Source organism: Nicotiana attenuata, unplaced genomic scaffold (assembly GCF_001879085.1).
Source record: "Nicotiana attenuata strain UT unplaced genomic scaffold, NIATTr2, whole genome shotgun sequence".
Classification (NCBI taxonomy): Eukaryota; Viridiplantae; Streptophyta; class Magnoliopsida; order Solanales; family Solanaceae; genus Nicotiana; species Nicotiana attenuata.
The window spans coordinates 273,892-293,067 of NW_017670730.1; the positions used below are offsets into that span (position 1 = coordinate 273,892).

General features: G+C 44.5%; 1 pseudogene; it reads left to right on the top strand.

Annotated features, from left to right (window-relative positions):
• Positions 1–12,787: 12,787 nt before the first annotated feature.
• On the top strand, positions 12,788–18,427 carry LOC109242746 (annotated as a pseudogene).
• The last annotated feature ends 749 nt before the right edge of the window (positions 18,428–19,176 follow it).

Consider the following 19,176-nt stretch of genomic DNA (forward strand, 5'->3'; position numbering starts at 1 on the left):
ATATTGTTGTTTATTGATTATTTTCCCTTGCCGGGATGTTGAGATTATTGATATTGTACCCTTGCCGGGATTTAATTGTTCAATTGTGTTCCCTTGCCGAGTTTCTCCCTCTTACACAGCGAGAGGCCTATCGGAGGCAGTTCGAGCGTCTCCATCAGGGATCCATGACAGTCACCCAGTACGAGACCAGGTTTATTGAGTTGGCCCGCCATGCAGTTGTTATACTTCCCACTGAGAGGGAGAGAGAGAGACGGTTTATTGATGGACTCGTTCAGCCTATTCGTCTCCAGATGGCTAGAGAGGTTGGGAGCGAGATATCCTTTCAGGAGGCAGCCAATGTGGCCCAGAGGATTGAGATGGTATTGTCACAGGGGGTGGTCATAGGGCAGACAAGAGACCCCGTCAGTCAGGCCGATTCAGTGGTGCCTCGTCTGGAGGCAGAGATTCGTATGATAGGGGTCAGCCTTCTAGGACTTTCCAATCAGCCCTCCAGGTTTCTCACGGTGCCTCAGGTGGTCATGGTTCTCACGCGCACTATTCTGATCAGCAGCCATTCAGTGCACCGCCAGCTCCTATCAGTGCACCGCCACTTTAGAGTTTCCGTGGTGGTCATTCAGGTCTACAGGGCCAGCAGACTCAGCAGCCGATGACTTGTTACACTTGTGGTGACACGGGTCATATTGCGAGATTTTGCCCTCGAGCACCGAGCAGTTCTCAGCACCAGGGTTCTCGTGCTATGGTTCAGGCACCAGGTGTTCTACAGCCCGCCCAGCCAGCTAGAGGTAGGGGTAGAGGTACCAGAGGTGGAGGTAGAGGTCATAGAGGTGGAGCTCAGATCGCCAGAGGTGGAGGCCAGCCAGCAGCAGGCCGTCCTAGAGAGGTAGATCAGAGTGGCGGGGCCCAGCCCGATGTTATGCTCTTCAGGCCAGGCCCGAGGCAGAGGCTTCGGATGCGGTCATTACAGGTACGGTTCTGGTTTGTGATAGAGATGCTTTAGTGTTGTTTGATCCGGGGTCTACGTATTCGTATGTGTCATCCTATTTTTCCCCGTATTTGGTCATGCCTAGTGATGCATTGGGTATTCCTGTTTATGTATCTACACCGGTGGGTGATTCTATCGTGGTCGATCGAGTCCATCGTTCTTATGTTGTGGTGATTGGGGGTTTGGAGACTAGTGTAGATTTGTTGCTTTTAGATATGGTCGACTTTGATATTATATTGGGGATGGACTGGTTATCACCCTATCACGCTATCTTGGACTGTCATGCCAAGACTGTGACCTTAGCTTTATCGGGTATGCCTCGTTTAGAGTGGAGAGGGACTCCTAGTCATTCTACCCGCAGTGTTATATCGTATGTGAAGGCTCGGCGTATGGTCGAGAAGGGGTGTTTGGCCTATTTAGCCTATGTTCGGGATTCCAGTGCTGAGGTTCTTTCTATTGATTCTGTGCCCGTTGTTTGTGAGTTCCCCGATATTTTTCCTTCAGACCTGCCGGGTATGCCACCCGACAGGGATATTGATTTCTTCATTGATCTGGTATCGGGCACTCACCCCATTTCTATTCCCCCATATCGTATGACCCCGCTGGAGTTGAAAGAGTTAAAGGAACAGTTACAGGATTTGCTTGAGAAGGGTTTCATTAGACCCAGTGTCTCACCTTGGGGTGCGCCGGTGTTATTTGTCAAGAAGAAGGACGGGTCAATGAGAATGTGTATTGATTACCGGCAATTGAACAAGGTAACGATCAAGAATAAGTATCCACTGTTGAGGATTGATGATTTGTTCGACCAGCTTTAGAGTGCCAGGGTATTTTCCAAGATTGACTTGCGATCTGGATACCATCAGTTGAGGATTAGGGTATCCGATGTCCCTAAGACAGCTTTCCGCACTCGGTATGGGCATTATGAGTTTTTGGTTATGTCATTCGGGTTGACAAATGCCCCAGCAGCTTTTATGGACTTGATGAACCGAGTGTTCAGGCCTTATTTGGACTCATTCGTGATAGTTTTCATTGATGATATATTGATATATTCCCGCAGCTAGGAGGAACACGAGCAACACCTTAGAATAGTTCTTCAGACTTTGAGGATAGTCAGTTATATGCCAAGTTCTCCAAGTGTGAGTTCTGGCTGAGTTCAGCTGCGTTTCTGGGTCATGTTGTATCAGCAGAGGGTATTCAGGTGGACCCAAAGAAGATAGAGGCAGTCAAGAACTGGCCTAGACCAGCATCAGCTACAGAGATCCGCAGTTTCTTGGGATTGGCAGGCTATTATCGACGGTTCGTGGAGGAGTTTTCATCTATTGCAGCCCCGATGACCAGATTGACCCAGAAGGGTGCCCAGTTCAGATGGTCGGATGAGTGTGAGGCGAGCTTTCAAAAGCTCAAGACAGCTCTGACTACGACACCGATGTTGGTTTTGCCCACAGGTTCAGGGCCTTATACAGTCTATTGCGATGCTTCCCGTGTTGGGCTTGGAGCAGTGTTGATGCAGGATAGCAAGGTCATTGCCTATACTTCGAGGCAGTTAAAGATTCATGAGAAGAACTATCCGGTTCATGATTTGGAGTTCGCAGCCATAGTCCACGCTTGAAGATTTGGAGGCATTATCTATATGGCGTGGCATGTGAGGTGTTCACAGATCACAAGAGTCTTCACTTCTTGTTCAAGCAAAAGGAATTGAATTTGAGGCAGAGGAGGTGGTTGGAGTTGTTGAAGGATTATGATATCACCATTCTATATCATCCGGGGAAGGCCAATGTGGTGGCCGATGCATTGAGTAGGAAGTCAGCCAATATGGGCAGTCTTGCTTATATTTCGGTCGGTGAGAGGCCGCTTGCTTTGGATATTTAGGCCTTAGTCAATTAGTTCGTGAGGTTGGATATTTCAAAGCCTAGTCGTGTGTTAGCCTGCACGGTCGCTCGTTCTTCATTATTGGAGCGTATCCGTGATCGGCACTATGATGATACCCACCTGTGTGTCCTTAGAGACACGGTGCAGCGCGGAGGTGCCAGGCATGTTACCATAGATGATGATGGAGTTTTGAGATTGCAGGGTCGAGTATGTGTGCCTAATGTGGATGGACTCCGAGAGTTGATTTTGGAGGAGGCCCATAGCTCCCGGTACTCTATTCATTCGGGTGCCGCGAAGATATATCAGGATTTGCGGCAGCATTATTGGTGGTGTAGAATGAAGAAGGATACCGTAGCATATGTGGCTCGTTGTTTGAATTGTCAACAGATTAAGTACGAGCATCAGAGGCCTGGTGGTTTATTTCAGAGGATTGAGCTTTCCGAGTGGAAGTGGGAGCGGATTACTATGGACTTTGTTACTGGACTTTTGCTGACTCGGAAGAAGTTCGACGCAGTTTGGGTCATTGTTGATAGGCTAACCAAGTCAGCACATTTCATTCCTGTGGCAGTCTCCTATTCTTTTGAGAGGTTGGCTGAGAATTATATTCGGGAGATTGTACGCCTTCATGGTGTTCCCGTATCTATCATTTCGGATCGGGGTACGCAGTTTACCTCGCGCTTTTGGAGAGCAGTTCAGCGAGAGTTGGGCACACGGGTTGAGTTGAGCACAGCATTTCATCCCGGACGGTCAGTCCGAGCGGACTATTCAGATCTTAGAGGATATGCTCCGAGCTTGTGTTATTAACTTTGGAGGTTCGTGGGATCAGTTCTTTCCCTTAGCGGAGTTTTCCTACAACAACAGTTACCAGTCGAGCATCTAGATGGCTCCTTATGAGGCTTTATATGGTAGGCGGTGTCGGTCTCCAGTCGGATGGTTCGAGCCAGGAGAGGCTCGGTTGTTGGGTACAGATCTGGTTCAGGAGGCCTTGGACAAGGTCAGGATTATTTAGGATAGGCTTCGTACAGCGCAGTCCAGGCAAATGAGCTATGCAGACCGCAAGGTTCGAGATGTGGCTTTTATGGTTGGTGAGCGGGTATTGCTCCGAGTGTCGCCTATGAAAGGCGTGATGAGATTTGGGAAGAAGGGCAAGCTTAGTCCTAGGTTCATTGGTCCGTTTGAGATTCTTGACCGAGTGGGAGAGGTGGCTTATAGACTTGCTTTGCCGCCGAGCTTATCAGTCGTGCATCCAGTGCTTCATGTGTCCATGCTTCGGAGGTATCACGGCGATCCAGCCCACGTGTTAGATTTCAGCATTGTCCAGTTGGACAAGGACTTGTCTTATGAGGAGGAGCCGGTGGCTATTCTAGACCGGCAGGTTCGTCAGTTGAGGTCGAAGAGTTTTCCTTCTGTTCGTGTTCAGTGGAGAGGTCAGCCTCCTGAGGCATCGACCTGGGAGTCCGAGTCCGATATGCGGAGCCGTTATCCTCATCTTTTCCCCGACTCAGGTACTTCTTTCTTCTGTCCGTTCGAGGACGAACGGTTGTTTTAGAGGTGGAGAATGTGACGACCCAAAGGGTCATCACCTGTTTTATTATCCATTCTGTGCTTCCGAGGCTTTGAAAACCTCATTTATAGTCGCCTCGTTTTGCATGTGCAATCCGGGCGCGTAGCCGGAAGGCTTAAATGTGAAATTGTGTGAAAAATGCTAAATTTTGGTATTAAAATGAATAAATTTGACTCCGTTCAACATTTTGGGTAAACGGACCCGGACCCTTGATTTGACGGTTCCGGAGGGTCCGTAGGAAAATATGGGACCTAGCGTATGCCCGGAATCGAATTCTGAGGTCCCAAGCCCGAGAAATAAATTTTTGAGTAAAATTATTTTTATGAAATTATTACGGAAAATTGAAATAAAAATTGATTATAACGTGTTGGTATCGGGCCCGTATTTTGGTTCCGGCGCCCGGTACAGGTCTTATATGTGATTTAAGATGTTTCTATAAAGTTTGGTTGAAATCGGACGTCGTTTGACGTGTTTCGGACTTAAAATTCAAAATTTGAAAGTTAATGAAGTTTGAGGAAAACTAGTGATTTTGAGGTTTGATTCGTTGTTTTTGATGTTATTTGACGATTTGATCGCACGGTTAAGTTCGTAGGATGTTGTTGAGTTAGTGCATGTGTTTGGTTAGGAGCCCTGAGGGCTCAGGAGTGTTTCGGAGGTGTTTCGGAGTGGTTTCAAACTTAGAAAAATTTCAGATTTGCTTCAGCTGTTGCAGACCCAGTTTCTTCTATGCGTTCGCATTGTTCATCTCGCGTTCGCGATGCTCTAATTTTTCCTCCTTCGCGTTCGCGTCCCTGACCTCGCATTCGCGTAGGGTTATTTGACTCTGAAGGCTGAGTCTTCTTTTCTTCATCGCGTTCGCGTAATGACTACTCGCGTTCGCGTAGCTTTTCAGGACTTCCTCTTCGCGTTTGGGTGCCTCCTTCCGCGTTCGCATAGACCCATTTCAGGGCCTCACCATTTTCACTCTCCGCGTTCACGTGCCTCCTTCCACGAACGCGATGGTCTGTTAAGTCCTACCCTTCGCGAACGCGACCAGCCTATCGCGAACGCGAAGCGCAATTTCGCCCAGTTATATTTCTAATTTTTTCAGAAACAGTAGCTACGGGATTTCATTTAGTTTTCACGAACTCCTTCTTCTCCAAGGTCCTTAGGCATCCATTGAAGCTATCTTTCACCAAAGACTTCTTGGGTTAGTAATCTTGGCTTGTTTCCTTCCATTTTCTTCAACATCTAATGAATTCCTAAGCCTAAAACATGTAATTAAGGGTAAAAATTAGAGAAATGGGTAGGGTTAGGGATTTTTAATTTTTCTTGATTTAGACCTCGTTTTGGGGTCGAATTTGAAAACAAATTATATATTCGGGCTCGTGGGTGAATGGGGGATTTGATTTTGGTCCGAACCTCGTGTTTTGACCAAGCGGGCCCGGGGTCGATTTTTGGGATTTTGGGAAGAAAGCTTGGAAATCTATAACTAGGCATTGGGCTTGATTTGTTTAGCATGTATTGATGTTATGGCGTCATTATTGTATAGATTTGATTGATTTGGAGCCGAATTCCAGAGGGAAAGCGGTTGTTAAGGATTGAATTGGCCGGGAAGTTTGAGGTAAGTGTTTGGTTTAACCCTAGCTTGAGGGACTAGGAGTTGAGTCTTATTTGCTAATTGCTTCTTGTTGAGTATGACGTATAGGCATGGTTACGAGTATCTATACGTTGGTGTCTAGCATGACCGTGGGTCTTTAAATTGTGAATATCTTGATTTCGTTGTATTTTCTTTGCCTTGGTGATGATTCCTAATTGTTGTGAAAAGTTTGTGAAAGGAAATTGTGACCTATGAACAACGAGGAGCATTGGCTAAAGTTATATTTCAATTGTGAACATCTATGAAATGGTTGAACCCTTTGGAGCATTGGCTCAAGTGGTAAAGTGAGATATGAAATAAAAGTGAAAGGAAGAGAAAGAGTATTTAAATTGTTCCCTTGCCGGGATATTGTTGTTTATTGATTATTTTCCCTTGCCGGGATGTTGAGATTATTGATATTGTACCCTTGCCGGGATTTAATTATTCAATTGTGTTCCCTTGCCGGGATTTTTTTATTATTCTGTATATTCCCTTGCCCCTTGTTTGTGATTGTTGTTTGGGTGAGTAAGAGTGTTAAAGCACGAAGGGTGATGCCGTGCATTGTTTGTTTATTGTGAGGAAAGAGTGTAAAGCACAAAGGGTGATGTCGTGCATTGTTTGCTTATGGTGAGGAAAGAGAGTAAAGCACGAAAGGTGATGCCGTGCCGCACGATGTACCATTCCGTGCCGATTATTTTGATTATATGTGAGGAAAGAAAGTAAAAGCACGAAGGGTGATGCCGTGCACATTTTATTATATCATTGCTTGGTGAGGATGAGAGTAAAAGCACGAAGGGTGATGCCGTGCACTTGTTGCTTTCTGTCTCTTTATTTATGTCTGAGATGTATTAATTTCTTTCGTTGCTGGACGTCTTTTACTTGAAATTGTTATTTTCCCCTAGCATGCTCCCCCTTTCCCCATATTGATTACTTGTCTCTGTATTTCGATTCCGCTGTATATGTATATATAACTGCACAGGTTTATGTGGTAGTCCGGTCTAGCCTCGTCACTACTTCGCCGGGGTTAGGCTAGGCACTTACCAGCACATGGGGTCGGTTGTGCTGATACTACACTCTGTGCTCTTTTGCACAGATCCAGGTGTTGGACAGTAGCTGCAGTAGCACGGGAGATAGCCTTCAGTCCAGCGAGACGCCGATGTAGCCTTGCAGGCGTTCGCAGGCCTGGCGTCTCTTCTATCTTTTATTTCAGTCTGTTATCTCATGTATTTCGAGACAAATAGTTATATTTTCCTTCAAACGGTTGTATTTAGCACTCTTAGTAGTTCGTGAGTATGTGACACCAGCTCTTGGGTAGAGGTTTATGTTGATTTTCCGCATTGTTGTTCAGATTCTTTAATTTAAGACTTCCGCTTATTTATTTTATTCCGTGGTTTTCATGATATTACTGATAATTGTTAAAAGAGGCAAATTGGTTAATGACAAAGGTAATTAAGGGTTGGCTTGCCTAGCTCTCATTAGTAGGTGCCATCACGACTCCCGAGGATGGGAAATCCGGGTCGTGACACCTCGAAAAATTGGCTCTAGCGTTGGTCATAGCTTCACGGAAGCTTAGACCATATTTCCAATGCCACCCCATAAAGGTGGTAACGACTCTTCCCCTCAGGAGCATCCTGCACAAACCCGAATTGTCGGGTAGATTGACCAAATGGGCCATAGAATTGGGCGAGCACGATATAACATATCAACCAAGAACTGCGATATAGTCGCAAGTACTCACCGATTTCGTCGCCTACTTCAGCGCAGAAATATTGCCCGAGGTCGAGTAAGAAGCGCTTCGCACCTCCCCTGGGCAACCCGACCTCTGGGTCCTCTACCCTGACGGTGCATCTAATGCATCGGGATCGGGATTGGGACTAGTACTTGAAGTCCAAATAGGCGAAGTAATTCGCCAATCCATACGGTGTCCTGAAATGACTAGCAATGAGGCCGAGTATGAGGCCGTAATTGCAGGACTAAAATTGGCCGAGTATGAGGCCGTAATTGCAGGACTAAAATTGCACGACGGGTCATCCTCCGCTGCGACTCTCAACTCGTTGTAAACCAAGTACTGGGACTTTCCAAATAAAGGAGAAGAGGGTACAGAAATACCAGACGCAAATCCATAAGCTACTACCAGAATTCGACGAACGCCGACTCGACCAAATACCCCAAGCGCAAAACATCGAAGCAGACGGTCTGGCCAATCTGGCAGCAGCAACCAATAGTATCACCAAGGAAAACGTGGCCACCCTCCTCCACTCATCAATAGACCAAGTCGAGGTTTATTTTATTAATTTAACTTAGGACTGGCGCAACCGCATCATAACATATTTGAAGGAGGGAACACTTCCGCAAGACAAAAAAGAAGCCAAAAAGCTTCGAATACAGGCGGCCAGGTACAGCCTCATAAATCACGACCTTTACAGAAGGACGTTTGGCGGCCCTTTGGCAAAATGCCTTGGACCAAATCAAACAATGTGAGTGCTCGAAGAAGTACACGAGGGCCACTGCGGTGCCCATACAGGCAACCGAGCCCTCGCTAGATACCTCATTCGGGCAGGATACTACTGGCCCACTATGAAAAGGGAAGCATCGGATTACGTCAAAAAATGTGAGCAATACCAAAAGTATGCACTAATGATACACCAAGCGGGCGAACTCCTGCATTTCGTCACTTTACCATGTCCGTTAATCAAATGGGGAATGGACATCATCGGACCCCTACCAATAGGTCGAGGTAAGACACGCTTCCTTTTAGTTTCAACTGACTAATTTTCCAAATGGGTGGAAGCAGGTGAATTCGCCCAAATACGCGAACAAGAAGTCATCACATTCATATGGAAAAACATCATATACCGCTTCGGCATCCCCAAAGAAATCAGCTGCGACAATGGGCCTCAGTTCGTCGGAAAAAAGACGACCGAGTTCTTCGAAAAATGGCAGATCAAGCGGATACTCTCCACGCCATACCATCCTGCCAGCAACGGTCAGGCAGAATCCTCCAACAAAACAATATTGAATATACTAAAGAAAAAACTTGAAGACGCCAAATAGCTATGGCCGGAAATGCTACAAAAATTATTATGGGCCTACCGCACCACGCCAAACACTAGCACAGGAGAAATGCCATATTCGTTAGTCTACGGAACTGACGTTGTCATACCTGTTGAGGTCGGAGAACCCGACCTGAGATACTCCAATGAGAGTGGACCAAACAACGACGAAAACAGAACACAAGACCTGGACGAAGTGGAAGAACGGAGAGATATGGCTCATGTAAGAATGGTAGCCCAAAAACAACAAGCGGAAAGGTACTACAACAAAAAGGCCAAAGTAAGACCACTCAAAGTCGGGGACTATGTCCTCAAGACCAAAACACATGCATCCAAAGATCCAAAAGAAGGAAAACTAGGAACCTACTGGGACGGGCCATATAAAATCACAGCGGCAACAAGCAAAGGGGTATTCCAACTAGAAACAATGGAGGAAAAACTACTACAAAAAAACTGGAATGTCGCTCATCTCAAATACTTTCACTTTTGAAAAACGAACGACGCCACCCAATTCGTACTCTTTTTCCCTCACCCGGGTTTTGTCCCAACTGGGATTTCTCGGGGAGGTTTTTAACGAGGCGACGAGGGGGACGCCTCAAAGTTCAAAGTATGATTCATCGCCTCGCCTGCTGATGATATCTCCACGCCGAGCGACGAAGGGACTAGATACAAGGAAACTTCTCCAATGTGTATGAAATCGACACGTACAACACTTTAATAAATTAAATAAAACAACATTTTCTACTCAGCATTTTCTCTCCATCGATCTCCGCTCGCAAGAAAGAGTTCGACATCACTCGAACTATGACGGGTTAACATTTCGATAAGCTCGAAATAATACCCCCTACGGCTAAGGCCATCGCCAAAGGAAAAAGTTTGACATCGCTTGAACCACGACGGGTTAACATTTTGATAAGCTCGAAATAATAACCCTACGGCTAACGCCATCGCCAAAGGAAAAAGTTTGACATCACTCGAACCACGACGGGTTAACATTTCGACAAGCTCGAAATAACGCCCCTACAACTAAAGGCCATCGCCTAGAAAAGAAGAGTTCGACCTTGTTCGAAACACGATGGGGGAACATTTCGACAAGCTTGAAATAAAACCCCTACGGCCAAAGGCCATCGCCTAAAAAATAAGAGTTCGACCTTGTTCGAAATACGACGGGTTAACATTTTGACATTAACTCGAAACAAACACCCTTACGGCAAAGGCCATCGCCAATAAACAACAACAAAAAACAGCTCAGAGGTACACAGCAAAAAATAACTGTTCCACTACACCTGATATATTACAAGTCTTTTTTACAAAGGGCTCAAGGACGCCCTCATAAAAATAGCAAATTAAAAATAAATACAACCAAAACCTACGCCACATCATCTCAGTGGCATACACCTCATTGTACCAAGAATCGGAGGTGAGCTTGTCCGCATCATCGGAATCAACATCATCTCCACCAGGCGTGCCGGGGTCATAACCGCATACCTCATGAGCCGCACGTGGTTTGACACGCACATCTCGAAGTTCTGCCTCAGACATCCTCTCGTCGGCATGAAGAGACTTATACACGTCAAGCTGAGCTTCGGCATGAACCCACATCTCATACAAATCTCATGGCACGATAGGGTCGGCCGAAGCATGAGATGTAGAGGGTTGCGACTGTCGTCGCCCATCATCCGCCTTCAAAGCGCTAACTTGTTCGTTTAACACGGATAACTCCGCCTCCAAATCTTGGATACGCCCCTCAAATCTCGCTACCTTAAGCGCAGACGCCTCCACCTCTTTATCCCGTTTTGATCTACAAACACGAAGGGTATCTTCCAAAGCCGCTACCTCAGAGAAGGCAGTCTCCCTATCCCTCTCAGCACGAGCCAATCCATCGTCCTTAGAGCTCAGCTCGCCCTTAAGGTCGACAGCTTCCGCCATCCTCCTGTCAAGCTCGGCAGTTAAGTTGGCCACCTGCACTTGAAGGGCGTTTTCAGCCATCACCCCCTTACTCATCTCGAGTTCATCTTCCTTGGCCTTAAGAGCTGCCTCAAGTTCGCTGCATCGGGCAATGGCCTTCATCAGGTCTTCATCCCGCTCTTTCAGCTCCTCTACCCTTTGTGCCAACAGTTTCTCCTTCTGCTTGAGCCTGTCACAGAACTGTTGAAAATCACTATCTTGGGTAAAAAGATCGGCCAATGCACGATGTTTGTTACGGTACTCCTTATATTTGTTGGCCATTTTCCCAAAAATGGCCGTTCTCCGCCTATCCCTCCGATCGCGCTCAACCTCCATGATGAGGGTCTAATATGCAAAGCAAATCCAAAATAAGGAATAGGTTAAGTACACAAAACGAATCCAAAAACAAAAAGAAAAAGAGAAAAGAACTTACCCGCAGAGCCATACCGGAAATACTCCGCGAAAGCTCTACATCGCTCATCGGCTTAAGCGTCGCGCTCTCGGAAGCTGCACACAAAGGGGCGAATACCGACGCCGCCTACGCACAGTTCGACAACAAGTCGTAATCTATAGGAACGACTATGTGTCGGTCAGGACCTTCCGTCCTCACTTCTACACGAGTATGACGCGCCAAGTAAGCTTGGACATCGTCAGGATCGACATCCGAACCTGAACCGTCATTCTCGGCATGCTCAACTCCGCCTCCTCCGACGGTGGACGATGCACCACCCTCTGCGGATCGTACAGATCCCCCGCCTTGATGTATCCCTTCAGCCCTGGGGGACCTCCCCGCCAAAATGGCGTCTGCCGTAAAAATGGCACTTGTGCCCTTCTTAGGCAAAGATGCCGCCTCCGACGCACCGGTTCTGCTCTTTCAAGTATCAGTGGCAACAACCTTCCCAAGCTCTGCCCTCCTCCTTTTCCTCGACGGAGATTCATCCCCATCGGAGGGCTCGTCCATGAGGTGATAAATAGGTCGAGAGGAGATCTCATCCCGTACAATGATGTCACGAGGAGAGTCTCTAGCAGGTACAGATTGAACACGACATCCTCGGACGGACTCGGCCAAGGCGAATTGCATCCCTGCTGATGCGATGGCCTGGCAAAATGCCGGGACTGGGGCCTTCTTCCTGGAATCCCTACGACCTATCATCACAAAGATGTATCAATAAAATGACGACAAATAGCCAAAGGTCAAAACAAAGGCAACATTTAGCGGACGAAACTCTCGGCCCGAAAAGTTTGAGAAAGGCGGGCCAGTCTCGAGTCCCCACCGTATAAGGCAGTACGCAAGCTACCCAGTTCTCCATATCGACGATAGGAGGAGGGGTACGTCTCGTAGCTATACAGAAAAGTCAAAAATAAGTACAAATTAGAGGGAACAAAAATAAACAAACGATTACCAACACCTACGGTTGTGATTCCACTGCTCTGGAAATCCAGTAGGGTCTGACACCAGGTGCTCGGTTCTAATGAAGAAGTACTTGTGCCAAAATTTGCGGCTTGCCCGATCGTCCGTTCTGACCACCAACCCCCTGGTTCCACGGTGCCGCAAGTGTACCATGGTGAACGCTGACTTCACACCCTGCCATCTCCGCATACTTTGTCAGTACTAGAAAATTTTTATACGTGTATGGAGATAGCTGCGCCAGGAAGACTTCGTAGAACCGATAGAATTCCTCCGCTAAGAGAAGAAGAGGGAGGGTGTGGCCGATCACAAAGGGATATACGTAGAAAGCACAATATCCCGGTCTATGGACCTCCACGAGATCCCTCCCTGCCGGAACCATCTCAATATGGGAAGAAACATTATACTTAGACCAGAGGTTATTTATATGAGCCTGCTCGGTTTCAGAAACCACCGGAACAGGGGAAGAGGCAGGTTCTTTATAAAATTCATTCTGGGACAAAGGGTTCCGTGGGAGTATCTCCTCTACGGTGGGAAAGTTGTCCCCACCACAACCGTCGTATCCTCGCCACCAGAAGGAGGTGCTATGGATAACGGGGCGGCGTCAGAAATTTCCTCGTGGGTCCGATGTGTTCTGGGCATCTTGATGATGAAGGGTATGTAGGTTAAACGTAAAACGAAGAATGGTGATTGAACAGAAAAGATGAGAAGAAAAATCACGAAAACAGAGCTGAAAACCCAACAAGAGATGATCAAAGAGGACAATGCATACACAAGAAAGGAAATGGCTAAAAGTCCTTGAAAAAAAAACAAACCTATTTATAGGGTTGGGTGGCGCTACAATCAAAGCGGGAGGCTGCCAATGGCACCAAAACCAAAGCGAAAATCAATCAGTCTCTGTCTCGGGAAGACGCGTAATGATGACGCACGTGGGAGTGACGTCATTTCCCGATAAAGCTACACCAACCAGGATACCATGAAACGCATCGCTCTTCCTTTTCTCGTCAAACCGGCGTAATTCAACAGCCAAATTTCTCCACGGGTATAGGCAATGTCCGCTTATCAAGGACGTACAGGGCCACAACCTCAACAAGCGGAGGGACTAACTGTATGGGTCCAAATTTGGCAACCACGACAGTTACCGAGTGGGACGGGGAACGAGGTTATCATGACGAACCATCTGATGGTCGTCGAAACGAAGGACAACGACCAAGAGCGGTCAGTCGAGACAAGATGTCAACAGTAGTTTAAACTTAATAGGAGACGGTAAGAATATGTTTTTTGAATATTCTTTATGTTGTACTTTTTAGGGTTTCTTGGGAGATTGGCCCTTATAAATAGGAAGGGGTAGTAAAGAAGAAGGGGATCCGGGAAAAAAAGACAAAAGAACACTTTGTAAAAAGATTCATCTGAGAGTGAATACAAAAGTTGCCTTGTTCATTGATTGCACGAAAAGAGATATACATCATTATACGATATCGGGAAGATCCAAAGATTCCTCAATCATCTCATACTGATTCCTTTTCTACGCCGATCGCATTTACTAAGATTGATTGTGCATTTAAGCTGTCGCATTTATGAGCATTTACCTGATTCCTACATGTTAGATAGCATTATTCATGTTGCTTACTTCTTCCATCACTTGATCTAGATTTGGTTATGCTTGACTAAGATTTACCCCATCATTATCATTAATTGATTTAATCAAAAGGGTTTTAATATCTTTTGGTCAAACACTAACAAAATCCTCTCCCTCGTCAAGAGGAGAAATGGTGGCTTCCTGTTCCTAGGGTCCCCATTGATGGTCTTAGTGAAAATGCAAAAAAAAGAACAGTTGCAGCACAAACGCGACTGCACAAACCAAATCTTGAAAGCTGCAATGGCAATCAACAGCAATACCTTAGCTGAAATGGAGGTTCCTGAATCATATCTTGAAAATCTTTCTAAGGTACAATTTTCTTGCAGATAGTGACTCTTACATATACGTAATGAAAACCACCATATCGGTGCTGATCTAACATTGTATTTTATCCACCTACAGAATGGAAAAGCTAGCTTAGGTGATTTTATCCATCAATATATCACCTCGGATCAATTTTCACCTGAATGTTTGCTCGAATGCCTTGATTTGTCTTCTGAGCATCAAGCATTAGAAATAGCAAACCGAGTGGAGGCCTCAATTTACGTGTGGCGCAGAAGAACTCACCCAAAATCCTCAAATAGTATGCTCCGATCCAATTCAAAGTCCTCGTGGGATATGGTTAAATATTTAGTGAGTGATGTTGATAAGAGGGAGTTGCTCGCCGATAGAGCTGAAAGCCTTTTGCTTTGCTTAAAACAACGATTTCCTGGTATTCCTCAGACCACCTTAGACATGAGCAAGATCCAATATAACAAGGTTTGTATGATGACCCAGAAGGTCATCACTTGTTTTAGAAACAAATTCAGTGTTTCGAGGCCTAAAAACCTCCTTTTTACCTCACCTTGATTTACGTGCGTGGTCCGGACCTATATCCGGAAAGCCTTCTATGTGAAAATATGAGAAATAGAAATTTCTAAAATTTGATTATAGTTGACTTTGGTCAACATTTTGAGCAAACGGACCCGGATCCGTTTTCCGATGATCCCGGGAGGTCCGCAGTAAAATATGGAACTTGGGCGTATGACCGGAAATGAATTCCGAGGTCCCAAGCCTTAGAAATCAATTTTTGAAAGAAATTGTTTTACTGAATTATCTAAGAAATGAAGAAAATAATTAATGTTTGAAACCATTGTTATCGGGCCCGTATTTTAGTTACGGAGCCCAGTACAAACTTGTTATAGTATTTGAAAGATAACTGCGAAATTTGGTGAAAAACGGAGTTTATTTGACGTGAGTTGGACTTCCGATTGAAGAGTTATGAACTTTGAGAGTTCTTGATGAAAATGTTCGGTTTTGAGGTTTAATTCATGATTTTACATGTTATTTTGATGATGTGATCGGGCGAGTAGGTCCGTATGATGTCTTTGAGTTAGTATGCACACTTGGTTTGGAGTTCCGAGGGCTCGGGTGAGTTTCGGGTAGGTTCCGGGATGTTTTAGGCTTAAAACATGAATGTTGCAGGTTCAGAGAAGTGCAAATCTCTGAACCCGCCAGTGCTGACCGCATTGGTTTTGGTGCTGTCCGCGGTGGGGGTTGTGCGTCAAGTTCACTGGTCCGACTTCGGGAGCCTATATCTTTTGATCTACAAGGAATTTTGAGATGATTCAAAAATAAAAGTTGTAGCCCTTCGTGTCTAGTTTCCAGAAAGGTAGAGAAATCACAATTTTGACATCTGTAGAGAAAGTTATGGCCAAAATACTAAAGTATGTTACTGCAGTCCACATGGAGAGTTGTGTGGTTGCACTCGATTTTGTGCGGTCCGCACAGGAGGTCTGAGAGGGGTATATTTAAATGGCATTTTCAGTTATACGTTGGTGCCAAGCATGCCCGTGAGTCTTATACTATGATTAATGTGATTCCGTTTCGTATTGTTCATGCTCTATATGATAATTTCTATTGAGGAATATGATTTGTGAAAATATTATTGTAAATTGAACATGGTAGAGAGTTGGCTTTTTCAAGTTGAGAATTTAATTGTTGAACATTGTAGAGCGTTAGCTCAAGTTGAGAATTGAATTGTTGAACGTTGTAGAGCATTGGCTCAAGTTGAGAATTGAATTGTTGAACGTTGTAGAGCATTGACTCAAGTTAAGAATAGAATTGTTGAACATTATAGAGCATTGGCTCAAGTTGTGAATTGTGTTGTGAAGTAAATGTGAAAGAAGAAAGACAGAGAGAATCATGATATTGTCTCCCTTGCCGGGATGTTATTGTTTTGATATTGTTTCCCTTGCCGGGATTTGATTGTTGTACTATCCCTTGCCGGGATTTTATTGTGATTTCATTTATTTCCTTGCCCTTATTTATTGTGATTGTTGTTTGGGTGAGGAAGAGTGTTAAAGCACGAAGGGTGATACCGTGTATGATTTTGTGAGGAAGAGTGTAAAGCACGAAGGGTGATGCCGTACCGCACGATGTACAATTCCGTGTCGATTATAATGATTTTATGGTAAGGATGAGAGTAAAAGCACGAAGGGTGATGCCATGCAGTTTATATTGATTCTTATGGTGTGGACGAGAGTAAAAGCACGAAGGGTGATGTCGTGCACTTGTCCTTGATTTTCCTGATTCTTGCTGATAATTGAGTTATGTTGTCCTTTACGTTTATTTACTGATTTTCTATTGTTACTTGATTTTATTTCGATGTTATAGATTCCCTTGCCCTATTTGCCTTGTGATTGTTGCTTGGGTGAGGAAGAGTGTAAAGCACGAAGGGTGATGCCGTGTACTGTTTTGGTGAGAGAGTGTTAAAGCACGAAGGGTCATGCCGTGTATTGTTTTTGTGAGAGAGTGTTAAAGCACGAAGGGTGATGCCATGCTCTTGTCCTTGATTTCCTGATTTTTATTGATAACTGAGTTACGGTTTCTCTACATTTAATTGCTTGTTTCCTGTTGATACTTGTTGTACCCCCGCAGGACGATTCCCCCTTCCTATTTTCACATGAACTGTGGTGATCCTCATATTTATTTGTTGTTCTTCTGTTATTATTCGATGTCCCCGCAGCATGTTACCCCCTCCCATGCTTAAATGTACATTACTGTTCTTCTTTTCCGCTATTGCATAGGTTTATTTGGTGGTCTGGTCCTAGCCTCGTCACTACTTCACCGAGGTTAGGCTAGGCACTTACCAGCACATGTGGTCGGTTGTGCTGATACTGCATTCTGCACTCTTTTGTGCAGATCCAGTGCTATAGACTTCGGACCGCAGTGAGATTGTTGTTTCTTGTTCATCAGGCGACCCGAGGTTAGGCTAGGCACTTACCACCACATGATGTCGGTTGTGCTGATACTACACTCCGCACTCCTTTGTGCAGATCCTAGTGCTATAGACTTCGGACCGCAGTGAGATTGTTGTTTCTTGTTCATCATGCGACCCGAGGTAGTCCTGCAGGCGTCCGCAGGCCTTGGCGTCTCCTTCTATCTACTATTCTTGTTTCTTTCATGTATTTCCAGAGACAGTGTTGTATTTATTTCTTTCAGACCATTATTTGAAGTATTCCTAGACAGTCTGTGAAGTTGTAACACCAGTCTTGGGTAGATTTGTTATGGATTGGTATTAGCAGTATTATTAAAACTTTACAATGCAGCCTTCCGCTTATTCAATTCTGTTGTTATCTAATTGTTGGCTCTTAACTGTTATCGGATTAAAAATGGAGACAAGGTAAATATTTCAGTTGGTTGGCTTGCCTAGCTTCCACTAGTAGGCGCCATCACGACTCCTGATGGTGGGAAATCCGGGTCGTGACAGTTTCACTTGAAATCAACTCACCCTTTATTTTTCATTTTTCATCAGCACTACTACTATTGTCTTGTTTAGCTACTCCATGTTTGATAGTTGTTGTTCAATGATATTCTTAGGATGTTGGGAAATCAATATTGGAGAGCTACTCAAGAGTTCTTGAGAGCCTGGCATTCAATATTGTGGCTCGTATCGATGACCTTATTTACGTGGATGATTTGACAAAGCACTCAGATCAATTTGTTCTAATCTCCAAAGCAGGCATCATTGCTCATAAAAGTATTGGAACTCCACTCTCGCGACACGTCTCAGGTAGTCAGATCAAAGCTCCTTTCACTACACCAATCTTCTCGCCTTCTCAGCATATTAGTCCAGTAAAGGGAGACAGATCACAGTTTTCTCAGTTTGGTTTTGGTGTGAAAAATATGTTGACTGATTATTGGAGTGTTAGTGATTCTAAAGGGAAGGACTTCAGTAATGAACTTAAGAGATCAGATTCATTTTCGAGCACAGCTCAAGAAGTTTCAGCAACAATATCAGTAGGCTCCTCTGAATGTTCAAGAGAAATTATGAGCCCATTGACACATGACTCACCTGGAGAATAGTGATAAATCAACACTAAAAATTGCTCTTTATCACTGATGATAAAGGAGTTGTGTGATATAGGTTGTATATGTCTTTGATGGTATAAGCTGCTCTTCTCTATTTCTTGCAACATTTCTCTGTTGTGCAGTTTTATCATTTTCTTACAGGCCCAATCTGATGGCAATTAAGACATTTCTATTATATAAAAAAGGAAAGATGGTCAACCAAGGGCATATATGTCATTTCATAAAAATTCCTACATTGTTTGCTTTTCTTAAATGCAGAACTTTGTCCTCATTGAAACACGTGGACCCCACATTCTCCTAGCCACAACTATCCTTTAAATGCAATGTGCCAGTGTTGATTAGATTGTTTTTGCAGGAAGTACGACATGCAAATGCTTATTTCAGACCTTTTTTCTCAATTGGTAATATTAGTAATTTTGTTTTAGTCGAAAATAGAAGTTTTATAGAGAAAGTAAAATTAATTTTTAAATAATGGAGCAATAAAAAGAAGTATCGATATAGATTTTTATGAGATTTTCATATTTACCCATACTATTTTAAAGCAATTTAAAAATGAAAATTAAATGGTTTTTATGTATCCACACTATTATTTGAAGGCGATTTCAAACAAAACAAATTTAGACTCAAAAGTATTTATAAAAAGTATAGTTTGTTAAACCTCAAAATTTAATTTAAGTAATGAGATTTGTTCCTACTGTACTAGGAAGCTATCTCTTATATACTTAATTGATGTGAAATTTATC